Raw genomic sequence first — 18,681 nt, 5'->3', positions numbered from 1 at the left:
TATTACTCCTAGCTAACTACACCACCTCCATTAATGCATCTTCTTTCTATTTTTCCTTCCCCCTTCACTAGTTGAAGTTTTCTTCTCCCAAACTAGCTAGCTAGGTAGATGTAGCATTTAGTGAAGTGACCTATGTACTCTCTAACAAGATCCAGCCTTGTCAAGAAGAGCTTTGTCCACTTTTGATCTCCCTACTACATTATCATCTCCACCACATGGTGTGTGCTCGATCTCGAGATAGGTAATTAAAAATTTATGCTTTTGCAAGAATGGAAATATGTGTATGTGTGTGCGATATGACATAATCGGGCGATATGATGGAAATTGTGTGTGTGTGTCATGAGTTGACGCCGAATTATGCTTGTGAGTTGCCTATGTTTTGCCGAAATGTCGATTTATTTCCGTTTCGGCAAATTCCGGGCAAACTCTAGATCTATATGTCCTATTTTTAGGGAAGGTCATGCCGAATTTTTGTATGACTTTGATGCATGCACGCATTTTTATAATCAATTTGTTTATTATTGCCATGCAGACGTTCATGATGGTCACTGGAACAATGGTGGACATGTGGTTGTGGTCGGTGATGCAGGACATGAAAGAAAATAATCTAACAGAGGTTTTATGTCCGTGTCGAAGATGCAAAGGAATAGTTTGGCTCGACCCCTATGAAGATGGTCGTGTCAAAGCGCACCTGCTCATGACTGGTTTCATGGATAGCTATACTTGGTTCATAACTGAAGATGAGGATGATATGATGTTGAGGACGGTGACGGGGCAGGCAATGACGACACGGGGCAAGACGAAGAGATGATCGATAATGGCGGCGGGGAAGAGGCCAGACATGGCTGCTGAGAAGGGTCCAGACATGGCGGAGGAGAAGGGGCCGGACATAGCGGCGGAGAAGGGGCCGGACATGGCAGCGCATAGAACGTGGACTCCACGCCGTAGAGTTCGTCAGTACTAAGTTCAATCATGGGGGACCCTCATGTTCAAGCACTGCTTCGCAAGGAGACGAGTATTGAGAGAGCTGCTTCTAGGGAGGAGGCTAAGCTGCAGCAACTGGTGGTAGACTCAAACACTCCATTGTATGATAGTTGCAATCCTAAGGTGACCCGCTTGAGTTTCATACTCCAACTCCTGAAGACGAAGGCTAAAAACAAATGGACCGACACTAGTCTCGATGAGCATGTCAAGTACCCAAAGGATGTTCTTCCCGTGGGGAATCTATGTCCTACTAGTGTTGATGAGGCCAAGAAGATCGTGTGCCCTCTTGATCTACCGCACGTTAGACACCATGCATGCATCAATGGTTGCATAATTTATCGGAAGGAGCAGGCGGAAAAAACAAGTTGTCGAGTGTGCAATGCTTCTCGATACAAGAAGGCCGGGAAGAAATCTCCCCAGAAAGTTGTATGGTACTTACCGATCACTCCCCGTCTCCAGCGGTATATCATAGATCCCAAGGAAGCAAAGCTCATGCGTTGGAACGCGGAGAGGAAGAAGCCCAACGATGGAGATGATCCGAAGCTGAGACACGTCAAGGATGGAAGCTAGTGGAGAGCTTTGAACGGCTTCTATCGGTATTTCGAATGTGATGCAAGGAACATCGCGCTCGGCGCGTGTACCGATGGCATGAATCCATTTGGCAACCAGGACACAAACCATAGCACATGGCCTGTGTTTGTATGGATGTACAAGCTCCCCCTGGTTGTGCATGAAGTCGAAGTACATTCACATGAGCATGCTGATTCAAGGGTCGAAACAACCGGGATAGAATATTAATCTTTATCTGGGGCTACTTCAAGAGGAGTTAGAGACGTTATGGAAAACACCGGCCAAGACATGGGACGCTAGCAAAGGCGAGTATTTCTATATGAGATCCGCGCTGATCACGATGATGCACGACTATCTCGGTTACGGATATGTCACAGGCTAGGTGTGCCATGGATATTGCGGATGCACGCGGTGCATGGATGATACGACGTCTCAGCAACTAACGTCAAGGAAAGATGGCGGGTCTAGGAAAGTCATGTTCATGGGGCATCGAAGATGGCTCGAGAAGGACGACCCGTGGAGAAATCGTGGAGATCTATTCAATGGTGAGGCTGAGAATTGAGGACCTCCAACATAAGCGGAGCGGCGCCGAAATCGATGAGCTGTTGAAAAACTGGGAACAGTGCCCCGCGCCGGGAAAGACGATGAAAAAGGCGCCGGAGCCGATGCTGAAGGTATGAAAGGTGAGGTCTGTTTTCTGGGACTTGGAGTGACTACTAGGGAAAACCCTAGTAGTAGCGCGGGTTTTGAGGCTATCAGCAGCGCAGGTAGCCGCGCTACTACTATGGTGCTACAACTAACTGTTAGTAGTAGTGCCATCTGTACCCACGCTACTTCAATTGACTATATCAGAAGCTCTTTTCGGGAACGCGCTACTATTAATTAGTTGTAGCGCTTTCCTAACCCCGCGCTACTGTTGTATCTTTCATCATCCCCCCGTTTCAGTTTCAATAAGCTGCAATTTCTAGATACTAGGTACTACTAGATATCAATTTCATAAAGCATTATAGGTACTAGGTAGTACTAGATAACAATTTCATATATAGTCAACATGCATCCTCAAGCAGTACTAGGTAGTCTTACAACCACACATATATAGCAGTTCTAATAGGTATATATAGTCATACAACCACACACATATATGTAGTTCTAGATGATATCGACGACGATCATCATCCTCAAGCCTGGACGGTGGGTGTTCCTGATAGTATTTAGGATGGCCTGTCCAACCCGAAGATTCTTGCCAACGAGGAATCTCTTCCACCCAATTGAGTTTAAGTGTGTGCGACCGTCCATGTCCATGCAGTAAGTACATGTGATGACGGAGCCCCTTGCGGTAAGGCGTAGTACAGCTGAGCCTTCTTCATCAGGCTCGATACCACAACTCACAGATAGGCTCTTTGGCAATTTCTGAAAAAGAAAAACATATCAATTAATAAATAGCCTCGCACATACTCTTGCAAATATATTTCTATTAAGTATAGATTTCTACACTATCATAAGACATAGGACTACGAATTTGTACTAAGCATGAATTCTACTAATAAGTATATATGGATTATCTATACTATTAATAGTTCCTTGGATTCTACACTAATAAGCATGTGATCGGACTCTACACTAAAGCATATCATCGACCAGATTCCACACACCATATCATTGGACTCTACACTAAGCATATCATCGGATAATTTGCATTTGCAAGTATGACAATAAAGCATGTATATATCATCAAATTACTACAGTTAATATAACATGCCATATCATGCCGATCGACCATGGTACTTGTTAGGCAGGTCACAAAAGGCACCCTGACAAAGTCATCACGTGGCGGAATTATGTCCCATACGTTGCACACCTCCTCCTCGCCCAGCCTCATTCTTCGAACTACGATGGCTTCATGAAGTGGGTCCTCATCATCTTCATCGAGTGAGTCCTCATCATCTTCATCATCTTCCACCAGGTTTATATAAATGACAACCAGCTTGGGTCTTTCTGCTCTGAAGAAGAAGCTGATGAACTCACCACCAGTGAGACACATGCGGGCGAGGAAACGGGCCCATCCATCTCCTCCAATTTATGACATATTGCGTCCTTTCTCGACTTCCATAGTGTAGGGCCCCCAGGATCCTTAAAGATCATAGTGTCTCCTGTCAGCTTGTTGAATTTCAAACTCACATTGCATGGGACAATCTGTGTGAAAAAAGAAAAATGACACAATGGAGGAATGCCGGCACTAAAAACAAAATAGTTGTTGCATTTCATATAATTGCTTACCGCCGCATGACGAAAACTCGGCTGGAAGTAGATGCCGAACAACTTGCCAGTTGCAAGGCTGTTGGTGCACCTTGACTTGCACAGTCGTCATGGTGGTGGTGGTGGCACCATTTTCCTAATGCAATATGAGCAAAGGATTAACGACCGACTTCACAGGAAAGAAAAACAGTAGCATGTGAATTTTTTGGTTCTTCTTCAGTTATATTTTCATAGTGGAACCCGATCCCAAAAAGTAAACAACAAGCTCTCAATTAACTTACTAACACCTCCTATAATAGAACCAACAGCTAGCAGGCAAATGCCAAATCAGCCAACAAGACTCACATCCAACAAGTTCTCAATTAGCTTACCAAAACCTTCTAGAATAGAACCAACAGCTAGCAAGCAAATGCCAAATCTTGTGTATATATCACCGATATCTCTAATGAAGATATTCTTCCGCGAGAAGCAATTTGATGGACAATTATAATCCTAAGATCTAGTAACATATAAGATGACAAGGTACCACCTACCAAAGCATTTCAGTGGCACCAATTGCCTAAAAAACTTTTCACAAATATCTACCAAATAAGGGTACCACCTATCAAGACATTTCATCTAATTTGTCCCTTTTTGCCTAAGATAACTCATTAAAAAAACAAGTGGCAAATTTAATTGGGATTAACTTAAGACTTGCAAACCAAATACTTGTATCAAAACCAATATCTACCAGATCACGGTACCACCTACCAAAGCATTTCAACTAAATTGGCACCTACATTTTGCCAAAAAATAACTTATTACAGAAAAACAAAGCATCTAGCTATCCATGTACATCAAAAATAACAATAAAAGGGTGCATTTCTTTCCAAGCATCTAGCTAGGTCGTGCCAAATCTTCAGAGCTATCAACTAGCATACTAAATCAACTAAATCAAAATGTTCGATATCAACTAAATCAACTAGCCTACTAAATCACCTAAATCAACTAGCCTACCAAATCAACTAGCCTACTAAATCAAAATGTTCTAAATCAACTAGCCTACTAAATCAACTAAATCATATCAAGTAAATTAAAATGTCGCATATGAACTAGCCTACTAAATCAAAATGTAGCTGGGAGGAGGGGTTGTGGATGGTGGAGTGAGGAGGGGGAAGGAGGGGCGACTGGAGGAGGGAGGAGAGAGTAGGACAGAGGAGTAAGGCGGAGCGAGGAGGGGCCCGCCGGCGGCAAACGGAGGAGTGGAGGGAGGACAGAATGGGAGGGCAGACGGCCAAGGATTACTTAGTCCAGCAAGGAGGAGGAGGTGGCGGCGGCATAGAGGGGGGAGGGGTAGGCGAGGGCGGCCGGCGGGGGAGGACAGGCGCAGGGGGGGTTGAGGGGGAAGATCGAGTGAGTGTGAGTGTGAGTGTGAGTGGACCGGAGAGAAGAGAGTGAGGGGTGGAAGATAGAATGGCTTAGCATTAGCGCGCTATAGGGAAAGGCGCTACTACTAAGCGACCGAGCAGTAGCTCCTTTCAGTCACAACACGCTACTGCTATGTGTCAGTATGTAAAAATAAACATAAAAAATACATTGATCATCAATGATCTTTTGTGTACAATCTGATTTGTCAACAAGAGTCCTCACCGGTTTAGGAACAGGCGAAGACTCATATTGCGGCCATAGATTCTACACATAGAGTTCAATGAAGACCAAGTGCTTGTGATAGTTTGAGAAGTAACATATTTAAGATGGTAGAAACCCTCTTCACGGAGCGAGGTGGGACTAAATTTTTATAGTAAACTTAGCAGTAGCGGGTATTGCGGAAATGCGCTACTGCTATGGTCTGTAGCAGTAGCGCTCTTCGTATTAACGCGTTGCTGCTAGAACTAGCTTCGCGGCGGGGTCGTGGCAATTATAGGAGTAGCATGGCTTTCAGTAGGCGCACTACTACTACATTTATTTTGGCAGGGAATTTTGTGGGCGCGCACTTTTGGGGAACGTAGTAATTTAAAAAAAATCATATGCACACGCAAGCTCATGGTGATGCATAGCAACGAGAGGGGAGAGTATCGTCTACGTACCCTCGTAGACCGTAAGTGGAAGAGTTATGAGAACGCGATTGATGTAGTCGTACGTCTTCACGATCCGACCGATCCAAGTACCGAACGTACGGCACCTCCGAGTTCAGCACACGTTAAGCTCGATGACGTCCCACGAACTCCGAATCAGCAGAGCTTTGAGGGAGAGTTCCGTCAGCACGATGGTGTGACGACGGTGATGATGATGCTACCGACGCAGGGCTTCGCCTAAGCACCGCTACGTTATGACCGAGGTGGATTATCGTGGAGGGGGTCACCGCACACGGCTAAAAGATCAACTGATCAACTTGTGTGTCTTGGGGTACCCCCTGCCCCCGTATATAAAGGAGCAAGGGGGAGGCCGGCCGACCTCTCTAGGCACGCCAAAAGGGGGAGGAATCCTCCTCCTAGTAGGCGTAGGATTCCTCCTTTCCTAGTCCTACTAGGAGGGGGAAGGAAGGAGAAAGGCAGGAGAAGGAAAGAGGGGGCGCAACCCCTCCCCTAGTCGAATTCGGACTAGGCCCATGGGGGGCGTGCGGCCAGCCCTCGTGGCTTCTCCTCTTTTTCCCTTAAAGCCCACTAAGGCCCATATGTACTCCCGTATTCCCATAACTCCCCCGGTACTTCGAAAAATACCTGGATCACTCGGAACCTTTCCGATGTCCGAATATAGCCTTTCAATATATCAGTATTTACGGCTTGATCATTTCGAGACTCCTCGTCATGTCCATGATCTCATCCGCGACTTCGAACAACCTTCGGTACATCAAATCACATAAACTCATAAATACCAATCGTCACCGAACGTGTTCGAGAACTATGTAGATTTGATCGAGACATGGCTCCGATTAATAACTAATAGCGGAACCTGGATGCTCATATTGGCTCCTACATATTCTACTAAGAACTTTATCGGTCAAACCGCATAATGGTATACGTTGTTCCCTTTGTCATTGGTATGTTACTTGCCCGAGATTCGATCATTGGTATCTCAATACCTAGTTCAATCTCGTTACCGGCAAGTCTCTTTACTCGTTTCGTAATGCTACATCCTGTAACTAACTCATTAGCTACATTGCTTGCAAGGCTTATAGTGATGTACATTACCGAGAGGGGCCAGAGATACCTCTCCGACAATCAGATGACAAATCCTAATCTTGATCCATGCCAACTCAACAAACACCATTGGAGACACGTGTAGAGCACCTTTATAATCACCCAGTTACGTCGTGACGTTTGATAGCACACAAAGTGTTCTTCCGGTATTTGGGAGTTGCATGATCTCATAGTCATAGGAACATGTATAGCTATGGAGAAAGCAATAGCAACAAACTAAACGATCATTGTGCTACGCTAACGGATGGGTCATGTCAATCACATCATTCTCTAATGATGTGATCCCGTTAATCAAATGACAACTCATGTCTATGGTTAGGAAACATAACCTTCATTGATTCAATTAGCTAGTCAAGTAGAGGCAAACTAGTGACACTCTGTTTGTCTATGTATTCACACATGTACTAAGTTTCCGGTTAATATAATTCTAGCATGAATAATAAACATTTATCATGATATAAGGAAATATAAATAACAACTTTATTATTGCCTCTAGGGCATATTTCCTTCACGCGCTACAACTACGTAGCAGCAGCGCCTTATTTTAAAGCGTGTTGCTGGTAAGATTCTGTGCATAGGCTTTTCCCTAGTAGTGAGTACTAGCACAAACTCGACACACCTCATTCCCTTGATCAAATGCATATCTGTAAGAATGTCTTTGAGAGCTTGCTCGCGACACTGATGAACGTGCCGGATAAGACTAAGGATGGGCCGAAGGCAAGAAAAGACTTCCAAGATTTGAAAATCAGGGAAGATCTGCACATGCCGCCCCGTGAAAAGTCAGAAGAGACAGAGGCGCGGGAGAAGAAGGGCAAAAAAGTAAAGGAAGAGGATTATTGCTCCCCTTCTTGCTTCACTTTAAGCCCGGCCGAGATCGATCAATTCTTTAAGTGCCTTACTGGAGTCAAAGTTAGTTCCGGTTACTGTGGCAAGATAAGCAGATATCTAGACATGAACAAGAAAAGGTTCAGCGGGGTGAAGTCCCATGACTGTCATGTGATGATGATGCAGATACTACCTGTTGCCCTTAGAGGTATAATGGACAAGCACGTCTGTGGCAAGCTTATTGGTCTCTACAACTTTTTTGACGTCATCTCTCGAAAGCCAATCAGTGTGAAGCAGCTCTGAAGGCTACAGGAAGTGATCGTTGTGATATTGAATGAGCTTGAGATGTACTTCCCGCTTGCGTTCTTTGATGTAATGGTGCATATGTGTGTCCATATTGTGGACGACATAATAGACCTGGGCCGTCATTCCTGCACACCATGATGCCGTTTGAGAGGATGAATGGGATCATCAAAGGATTCCTTTGTAACATGTCCCGTACGGATCGAAGCATCGTCTAGGGCTATCTAACACAAGAGTGCATCTCTTTCCGCGAGAATTTTATATATGGCGCAGACCAGCCGCCTGGTGTTGGTGTTGGTGTGCCCATTAACAGGCACGATGTGAGGCTCGAAGGAGAAGGTCACTCCAATGGTCGCAGGGAACTGCACATGGCATACTCATATCGACGCAACAACTTTGACAGAGCAAACTTGGTAGTGCTACAAGACCTAGACAAGGTAGATCCTTTTGGAACTGCACAAAGAAATTATCACAAAGAAGTATCGTGACCGGGGGGGGGGGGGTATGTAGGACGGACGCCGAAGTTACTAGAGAGCACAACTCCACTTTCCTACATTGGTTCAAAAAGCACATTATTGCTAATCCCTCGTAAGACAGCTCTAAGGATGGATTGCTCATATACGCCTTAGCACATGGCCCCTCGCCCAACTTCGTCACCCATCAGGCATACGATATCAACGGATACACGTTCTACACGGAGGCCAAAGATATGGACAGTGATGATTAGAACTAAGGGGCACTAGTAGAAAACATGCCCTTGGTCCAGGGCTGGCCAGCCCATTAGTCCCGGTTCAGTCATGAACCGAGACCCATGGGGGCATAGGTCCTGGTTCGTGAGGCCAGGGGGCCGGCCGGGCCTCGTGGGGCATTGGTCCCAGTTCGTCTAGCCCCTTTGGTCCCAGTTCCAGACACGAACCGTCGTGTCTGGAATCGGGACCAAAGGGGGGGGCCTTTAGTCCCGGTTCCAGCCACGAACCGGGACCAATGAGATGCCTATATATACCCCCTCGCCAGCAAGCAGAGCACTCCACTGCTCTGTTTTTCTGGCCGGTGAGGGGAGAGCTTTGTGGTGCTCTAGCTCACCTCCTATGCACATGAGGTATTCGATGAAATGCCGATCCACACTTAAGCTTTCTCCTCTTGAAGCTCCTTGTGCAAGCTCCATTTTCCTCGAGATTTGTCTAGGTTTAGCGGTCCCTCCTGTCATGTCCCCATCCTCACCGCCGTCGATCGCCCGCGCCGATCTCGTCGCCGGCACCACCGTGGTTAGCCTCTTGATCTTATCTTCATTCTAAAAGAAAAAGTTCTTACATGTATGATTTAGATAGATATTTGTGTAATTTGCTTACTTCTATTATTGTTTGTTATTATATAGTGCGATAGTTTTGGTATCTGCCTCCGTTGGCCCTTGTCCTCTCTATGATTCAGATGTGGTAGATATTATCTTTTATAACTATTTGGTTAATTTATTGTTTATGACAATTATGCCGAGGAACGTGACATAGATTTTTTTAACTAGGAGGTATGTGAACCAGAAATTCCAACCGACCCTATTGTCGAGAGGTTAAATTTAGTTGAAGAAGAAAACAATTACATGAAGGAAAAATTGAAAAAATGAGGAGGAGAAGATGATATTGGAGTTGCATGTTGTGGATGTCGTCGATGATCACAAGATCAAGATGGATGCTATGCGCTTGAAGATTAGAAAGATTAGAAAATATGCCATATATACCGAGGCTTGGTATCATTATGCCATTGGATTAATTTTTACCTTGGTTGCGATTATGATCACATTTGTTGTTGCATTGAAATGTTTTACATAGTTTCAATGTATGGTTTAATTAGATGCTCTGGAGAACTATACGTTGTTCAATGAGAACTATGTATGTACTTTGGTTTTAATGTGATGATGAACTTCTATTAATTTGGTATCTTATCTATTCATGAGGTTCTGTAATGGTTTTTGACACACTTAATTATATATAATGCACACAAATGAACCAACAATGGATGTATGGTAACAGATGCACCTCTGAGTACATTGAGGGCCTACATAATTTCCTCGAAGTGGCAGGCAAACAAGAAGAATGGTTTTATGTGTTGTCCATGCCCTAGCTGTGGGAATACGAGGTCTTACTCTGACTCGAAAACCCTTCACACCCACCTGCTTTATAAGGGTTTCATGCGACACTATAATGTTTGGACAAAGCATAGAGAAAGAGGGGTTATGATGGAAGACAGCGAAGAAGAAGAGGATGATGACAAAAATGTACCCCCAGAATATGGTGATGCTACAACGGGGGAAGCTGAAGATCAAGAGGAACCAGACGTTGTGCTCGATGATGATCTCCGCCGGGTCATTGTTGATGCAAAGAGACAGTGCGAAAGTGAAAAGGAGAAGCTGAAGTTCGATCGCATGTTAGAGGATTACAAAAAAGTGTTGTACCCCAATTGCGAAGATGGGAACACAAAGCTCGGTACCGTACTGGAATTGTTGCAGTGGAAGGCGGTGAATGGCGTGCCTGACAAAGGATTTGAGAAGCTACTGAAAATATTGAAAAAGAAGTTTCCATAGGATAACGAATTGCCCGATAGTACGTATGCAACAAAGAAGGTTGTATGCCCTCCAGGATTGGAGGTGCAGAAGATACATGCATGCCCTAATGACTGCATCCTCTACTACGGTGCATATGAGGATTTGAACACATGCCCGGTATGTGGTGCATTCCGGTATAAGATCAGACAAGATGACCCTAGATGTTGACGGCGAGTGCCCCAGGAAGAGGGTTCCTACCAAGGTGATGTGGTATGCTCCTATAATACCATGGTTGAAACGTCTGTTCAGAAACAAAGAGCATGCCAAGTTGATGCGATGGCACATAGAGGACCGTAAGAAAGACGGGAAGTTGAGAGCACCCGCTGACGGGTCGTAGTGGAGAAAAATCGAGAAAAAGTACTGAGAGGAGTTTGCAGGTGACGCAAGGAACGTATGGTTTGGTTTAAGCGTGGATGGCATTAATCCTTTTGGGGAGCAGAGCAGCAATCACAGCACCTGGCCCGTGACTCTATGTATCCATAACCTTCCTCCTTGGCTGCGCATAAAGCAGAAAGTTCATTATGATGTCAGTTCTCATCGAAGGCCTTAAGCAACACGACAACGACATTGATGTCTACCTAAGGCCATTAGTTGGAGAACTTTTACAACTATGGAATGGAAACGGTGTACGTGTGTGGGATGAGCACAAACAGGAGGAATTTGACCTGCATGCGTTGCTTTTGTAACCATCAAAGATTGGCCTGCTCTTAGTAACCTTTCAGGACAGACAAACAAGGGATACCACGCATGCACACACTATTTAGATGACATCGAAAGTATATACCTGGACAAATGCAAGAAGAATGTGTACCTAGGGCATCGTCGATTTCTTCTGACCAACCATCAATGTCGAAAGAAAGGCAAGCATTTCAAAGGGGAGGCAGATCACCGGAAGAAGCCCGCCATCCGTACCGGTGATTTACATAAAATCTTTGGAAAGGGTCCCGGCGGACTATCTGTTCCGACTGACGCTGAGGGACGCGCACCCATGTGGAAGAAGAAATCTATATTTTGGGACCTACCTACTAGAAATACCTAGAGGTCCGCTCTTCAATTGACTTGATGCACGTGACAAAGAACCTTTGCGTGAACCTACTAGGCTTCTTGGGCGTGTATGGGAAGACAAAAGATACACCGGAGGCACGGGAGGACCAGCAAAGTGTGCACGAAAAAGACGGCATGCCTCCAAAGCAGTATGAAGGTCCTGGCAGCTACGCTCTTACAAAATAAGAGAAGGAAATCTTCTTTGAATGCCTGCTCAGTATGAAGGTTCCGTCTGGCTTCTCGTTGAATAAAAGGGAATAATAAATATGGTAGAGAAAAAGTTCCAGAACCTAATGTCTCATGACTGCCACGTGATTATGATGCAACTCTTTCCGGTTGCATTGAGGGGGCTTCTATGGAAAACGTTTGATTAGCCATTGTGAAGCTATATGCATTCCTCAATGCAATCTCTCAGAAGGTGATCGATCCAGAAGTCCTACCATGGTTAAGGAGTGATGTGGCGCAATGTCTTGTCAGTTTCGAGCTGGTGTTTCGACCATCCTTCTTCAATATCATGATTCACGTCCTAGTTCATCTAGTCGACGAGATTGTCATTCTGGGCACTGTATTTCTACACAATATGTCCCCCTTTGAGAGGTTCATGGGAGTCCTAAAGAAATATGTCTATAACCATGCTAGGCTAGATGGAAGCATCTCCATGGGCCATCAAACAGAGGATGTCATTGGGTTTTGTGTTGACTTCATTCCTGACCTTAAGAAGATTGGTATGAGGGGAGACTGACTGGAAAAGGCACGCTAGGAGGGGAATCAATAATATGTAGGGACGAGCATTCTTGGTCTCAAGCACACTACATAGTTCCACAGAACTCTACCTTGGCAACCCCGTGTGTCGATGAACACAAGAACATTCTGCGCTCCAAACACTCGGAGCAGTATGACGATTGGATAACATGTGAACACATCAGGAATTTCGGCAGTTGGTTGCAAACACTTCTCAGGGGTGACAACACTGTTTATGATGAGCTATACTTGTTGGCCAGGGGACCATCTTCGACTATATTGACTTACAAAGGGTACGAGATAAATGGGAATACATTTTACATGATCGCGCAAGATCAAAAGAGGACCAACCAAGACAACGGTGTCCTCTTTGATGCAGCAACCAAGAGGGGAAGGACACATATTATGGTTACATAGTGGACATATGGGAACTTGACTACGGAGATGATTTTAAGGTCCCTTTGTTTTAGTGGAAATGAGTCAATCTGTCAGGAGGCAGGGTACAGGTAGACCCACATTACAGAATGGCAACAGTGGATCCGAACAATCGTGGGTACACAGACAAACCATTCGTCCTAGCCAATGACGTGGTACATGTTTTCTATGTGAAGAAAATGTCTACCAAACCGAGAAAAAGAAAAGATAAGGAAGCGAATACATCATACAATGAGCCAAAACGCCACATAGTTATTTCAGGAAAAATAGACATCGTGGGATTGGAGGGCAAGACAGACATGTCTGAAGATTATGAAAAGTTTCATGAAATTCCTCCCTTCAAAGTCAAGGCTGACCCAAGCACCCTGTTAAATGAAGAAGAATATCCATGGTTATGGCGCAATAAGCAAAGGACACAAGCGAAGAAAAAGTGAAGACTTTCTCTCCACAACTATTATGATGATGCCTTTGATCTAGAATATCACCGCAGTTACATGTGAAGAAATGAAATGCCTTTTGTAACAGATGCGTTTCCGTATCAAACACTGATACTTCGAAAGAGATTGTCCGTTTTGTACATGAAGTGCATCCAGTTTTTGCCGTAACCCTCTCCACTTTTTAGCACATGCTATGTGGGTGAAATGATGATACAGTACTGCGGGATGCTGCTAACATTACACTACGATCAGAGACCCTTCGAGAAACTGTGTGCGATGCAATAATCGCAAACGGTGGTGTATGACAACCATCAAAAAGGTGAAAAACGTTTGCGATGGAGGATGCATCAAACACAGTTCAGATTTTAGTTGCGTGTGCGATGCAGGGCATACGGTTTAGTTCAATGAACTGTTTGCGATGAGGTGGAACAAAAGAAATGGGCAGCCAGGTGAAGGCGTGTGCGTTACACAGCATACGGTTCACTCGGATGAACTATTTGTGATTAGGAAAAACAAAAGAAATGGGTAGCTAGATGAAGGTGTGTGCGATATACAGCATACAGTTCACTCGGATGAACTGTTTGTGATTCGGCAACACAAAAGAAACGATCAGCCAGATCAAGGTGTGTCCGATGGGATTGCATACAGGACAACAACACACACACACACACACACACTTATAAGGACATGCTTGCATAACCAAATTAAACATCCACTTACATAGGTGGCTACTACAACCATGTCATCTGCACACACCAAAGTAAACTATTACATGCATAATTACATAGGTGGCTACTACACACATGACATTTCCACACACCAACAATAATGTAAACTATATATTACATGCATGATTAACTAGCATAAACGATCATCTGATCATCATCTACTTCTTGTGACGCTTGTTCTGATTGTGGTCAATCCGGGCTCGTCGATTTTGGTAATGAGGCACTTCCTCATGTCAACGATATGCTTGTGCATCTCGTAGCATGTGTACACACTCTTGGCCGCAAACTTGAGGTGAGGTTCATCCAGTTGCCGCATGCAGGCCTTGTTCCAGGATACCAGACTTGTTCTCTGGGCATCCTGCTTCGTGCTGCCCCAGACCCTGTAGTGCTCACGGATTTCGACAAGGTTCTTGCAGGCCAAGCCCATAACACTGAGAGATCCGTCCACCACGGCCGGATCGATGGTGTACACCATCGAGAGATCCGTCTCCCTCGAGTGGGTCTCCACTCTTTGCTCGCCGAACTCCATTGGAGGTCGGACATCCCCTCTCTCTGTGTCGTCGTGGGTGTGCTTGTTGTATTGTGTGGCACGATTGAAAGGTTGAAGAGACTAAGGTTATAATGGTCGCGGGAATTAAAGGGGAAGCCAGACGGCCAGGAATATCGGCAGGCCCTGATGGCAGTTCTAATTTGCAGCGTGTAACTCCATCGTGCCGCACATAACTGCATCGCGTGGCAATGCGCGTGGCGCAACCGCATGCATATGGGGCCCCTGACGTGATCGTGCGCACGTCCAACCGCTAGCAGAGCGCGCGCGGAGGGACGCGAGCAGAGCGCTCCGCGGTCGCCTCAAGTAAAAGTTGTCCACAAACCGAGCGCGCCGACGGATGCGAGCAGAGCGCGCCAACGGACGTGACCGAGTGCGCCGCGGCGCCTAACGATGAGCGGAGCTTGCCGAGGGACGCAAGCAGAGGACGGCACATTGATACGTGGAAAATAAGACGAACTGTGCGAGCGATGTCGGAGACATCAAGCACGAATCAGATTAGAGTTGCGTGTGCGATACGTGGCAGATAGTTGATCCATCAGAACTGTTTGTGATGGAGTAAGCCATGTGTGTTGCGGGCAAACGCTTGCTGGTGTATAACCTTAAATTTAACCAAAAAAGTGTTAATGCGTATTACAAAAATTGTATAGCTGGAAACTATGTTCAAATATGACTCCAACAATATAATCTATGGCGATATGCATTCGTATTTTATTAGTTAATAAATCCTACTTATAAACAAGGACGGGGGTATAGTAGGTAATTAAATCGCAACTGTTTTTTTATTAACTGTATGTGTACATGTCCTCTCGTCCTCCTCTCGCACGTCCTGTCACCCCGCTGCCGCAGACGGCTTATAGCACAAGCTTGCGTAGCGTGCGGGGGAGTTCTTTTGGCCAAAGGGCGGTGCCAATGAATCGTCGTTGAGCCCGTTCCCACGCAACCTCGAAGGTTCCTGCGCAAGCTTCCTGTCCGACTCGATGAAATCCCCCAAAATGTCAATGCTTACCGAACTGCTATAAAAACCCTCACGGCCGGCGAGTCCTGCATCGCATTTTCCCCTCCCTCCCTATAGATTATCTCGTCTGCTTCTACCACAATCGCCAATGGCACCGGTCCGTCGCTGTCGCTCAGCCACTCCGCCATCATCAGAGGACAGCTCCAGCTGGGAGGCTACACCACGACGGCGGCACAGTCCCCGGCGTAGTGTAGTGCGCGTGACGTACCATTTGGGTGTGCGCGGAACACCCACCACACGCTCCGCCGCCGCTGCCCGTCGGCAGCTGTGGCCGGCCGCCGTTGCCACCACACCACCGTCAAAAGCCAGGGCCATCTCCCGCTCCGCCGCTGCGGCTCGAAGGCGGGAGGTGGCCGTCATGGCCGCCACCCCACTGCCGTCCACCGTGGCCATAACCCGCTACGCCACCGCGGATCGAAGGCGGGAGGTGGCGGTCATGGCCGCCACCCCATCATCGGCAGCCACCCCACCGTCGACCGCCGGGATCATCACCCGCTCCTTCACCGCCGCCCGCACGTGCGTCAGCGACCTTGCGCGCTACATCGAGTTCCTACGGGAAGAGGAGGAGCGCCTCGTCGAGCACGCAAAGAGCCTTACCGCAGCCGTGGCCGCAGGACACGTCGACGCAGAGGCGAGGAATCAGGAGATCTACGAGCAGTCCGACCGCTTCGAGAGGCATCGTCTGGAGCGGCAGTGGGCATTCGAGCTGGCGAGCGTCACTGAACGTGCAACAGCGGCAGGCACCGTATTGCATTTGTCCAGCTTGTTGGTAGGCTCCTCCTCCTCCTCCTCTGCCTCTTACTGAGCGCGCTCGGCAGAGGAGAGGCTGCCGGAAGTAGCAGAAAGCCCCTCCGTGGTAGTAGTAGTATTTAGGGGCTATTTTGTTCAGTTCGTCTGACTATAGATGTGTGGTCGAACTGTACAACGTACTTAAAATTAGCTAGCATATATAGTTGAACTAGCTATTTCAGTACGTGGTTGGCAACAATTGGGGAGAAGTTTGGTCATTTCAGCTGTCGAGTTGAACTGTTTGTATAAATTAAGAACGACTGCTTAATGTATGAATGAAATCTATGCTTAATTACTGAATTTTAGTTGCGAAAATTACATCGTGCTAATGATTTCTAGCTGCATATTTTGACAAATCGCAGTGTTACAAGGATTGACAAATGGCAACATTACTAGATCAACAAATGTAAATCTTTCCAGTTTGACAAATGACAACATACCCAATATGACAGATGCAAATCTTACCAAATTGTTTCTACGTGGTTGCACACGGGTCATCCAGAACAACCGTTTGCGTTGAAGGGATGCACAAATCCTGTGGTGCTCTCACTTTGCATACGGGTGTTCTATCTAAATCGTTTGCGATCAAAAGCTACAGAAATCCTGCTTGGCACATTTTCTCTTGGCTTCCTGGGGAAGCTGTCGGTTTGCACACGAGTGTTCAAACTAAAATGTTTGCGATCAGTGTTTTATATTTAAAAAGCGAATTAAACTGCGGCTTGGGCGCCATTCAAGGAGAGGACGCAAGCAAGGTGGACGGCCATGGAAATTAAAGGGCTCGCTTCCCGGTGAGCCTGCGCAGCGTAGAGCTCGCACGCTTCCCGGTGAGCCTGCGCACTCGAGGACAGCTTGCACGCCTCTCGGTCAGCCTGCGCACCGGACGACGCTCGCACGCCTCCCGTTCAGTCAAGCTAAAGTAGATGTCCGCACGGCACCTCCTACATCCATTAAAACCAAAACACATGGCGTCACATGAATGGTTAATAGAATTTTGAATTTACTAGGATTTAAAAACCAGGCATCTCAATGTTTTGTCGGCAATCAACGGTGCCCCAGTGTTTGAAATTCATGCCCATTTCTTGCATGGGACCTAAGCATGCACCCAAGGACACATATTTGATTTTTTTCAACCAATTTATATGCACTCGAGCATGTGCATGTAGTTCATATTTGAATTATGCACATAAAATGTATTGAAAACTCAGTTAATGCATAAAAATGTCCAAACGAACCCTGAAAAATCACAAAAATTCACACAACACTCCAGTTGCTCTATGTTGACACGAGAAAAAAAATTCGAAAGCAATAAGAGGCAATGGATATCGTTTCGTCCCCAAAGGTGGGACGTTCCCTACCAAAAACCATCATGCTTGTTGTGAGAAGCTCCGGTTTGTGAGAAGCATATACCCAAACCTGCCCCAAATGTGACAAAATTTGTACCACGGCATGTTGATGCCGCTCCATGATAGCATGCGAAGTTTCATGAATTTCAGATGAGTTTTGGATTTACTAGAATTTAAAAACCAGGCATCTCAATGTTTTGCCGGCAATCAACGCTGCCCCGGTGTTTGAAATTCATTCCCATTTCTTGCATGGGACCTAAGCATGCACCCAAGGACACATATTTTATTTTTCAACCAATTTATATGCACTGGAGTATGTGCATGTAGTTCAAATTTGAATTATGCAGATAAAATGCATTGAAAACTCAGTTAATGCATAAAAATGTCCAAACGAACCACAAAAAATCACAAAAATTCACTCTACACTCCAGTTGTTCTATGTTGACACGAGAAAAAAATTGACAGCAATAAGAGGCAATGGATATCATTTCGTCCCCAAAGGTGGGACATTCCCTACCGAAAACCATCATGCTTGTTATGATAAGCTCCGGTTTGTGAGAAGCATATACCCAAACCTGCCAGAAATGAGACAAATTTATACCACGGCATGTTGATGCCGCTCCATGTTAGCATGCCAAGTTTCATGAATTTGAGACGAGTTTTGGATTTACTAGAATTTAAAAACCAGACATCTCAATGTTTTGCCGGCAATCAACGGTAACCCCGGTGTTTGAAATTCATTCCCATTTCTTGCATGGGACCTAAGCATGCACCCAAGGACACATATTTGAATTTTCAACCAATTTATATGCACTGGAGCATGTGCATGTAGTTCAAATTTGAATTATGCACATAAAATGCAATGAAAACTCAGTTAATGCATAAA

This window comes from Triticum dicoccoides, chromosome 7A (assembly GCF_002162155.2).
Source record: "Triticum dicoccoides isolate Atlit2015 ecotype Zavitan chromosome 7A, WEW_v2.0, whole genome shotgun sequence".
Taxonomy (NCBI): Eukaryota; Viridiplantae; Streptophyta; class Magnoliopsida; order Poales; family Poaceae; genus Triticum; species Triticum dicoccoides.
This window is presented reverse-complemented; position numbering follows the sequence as displayed.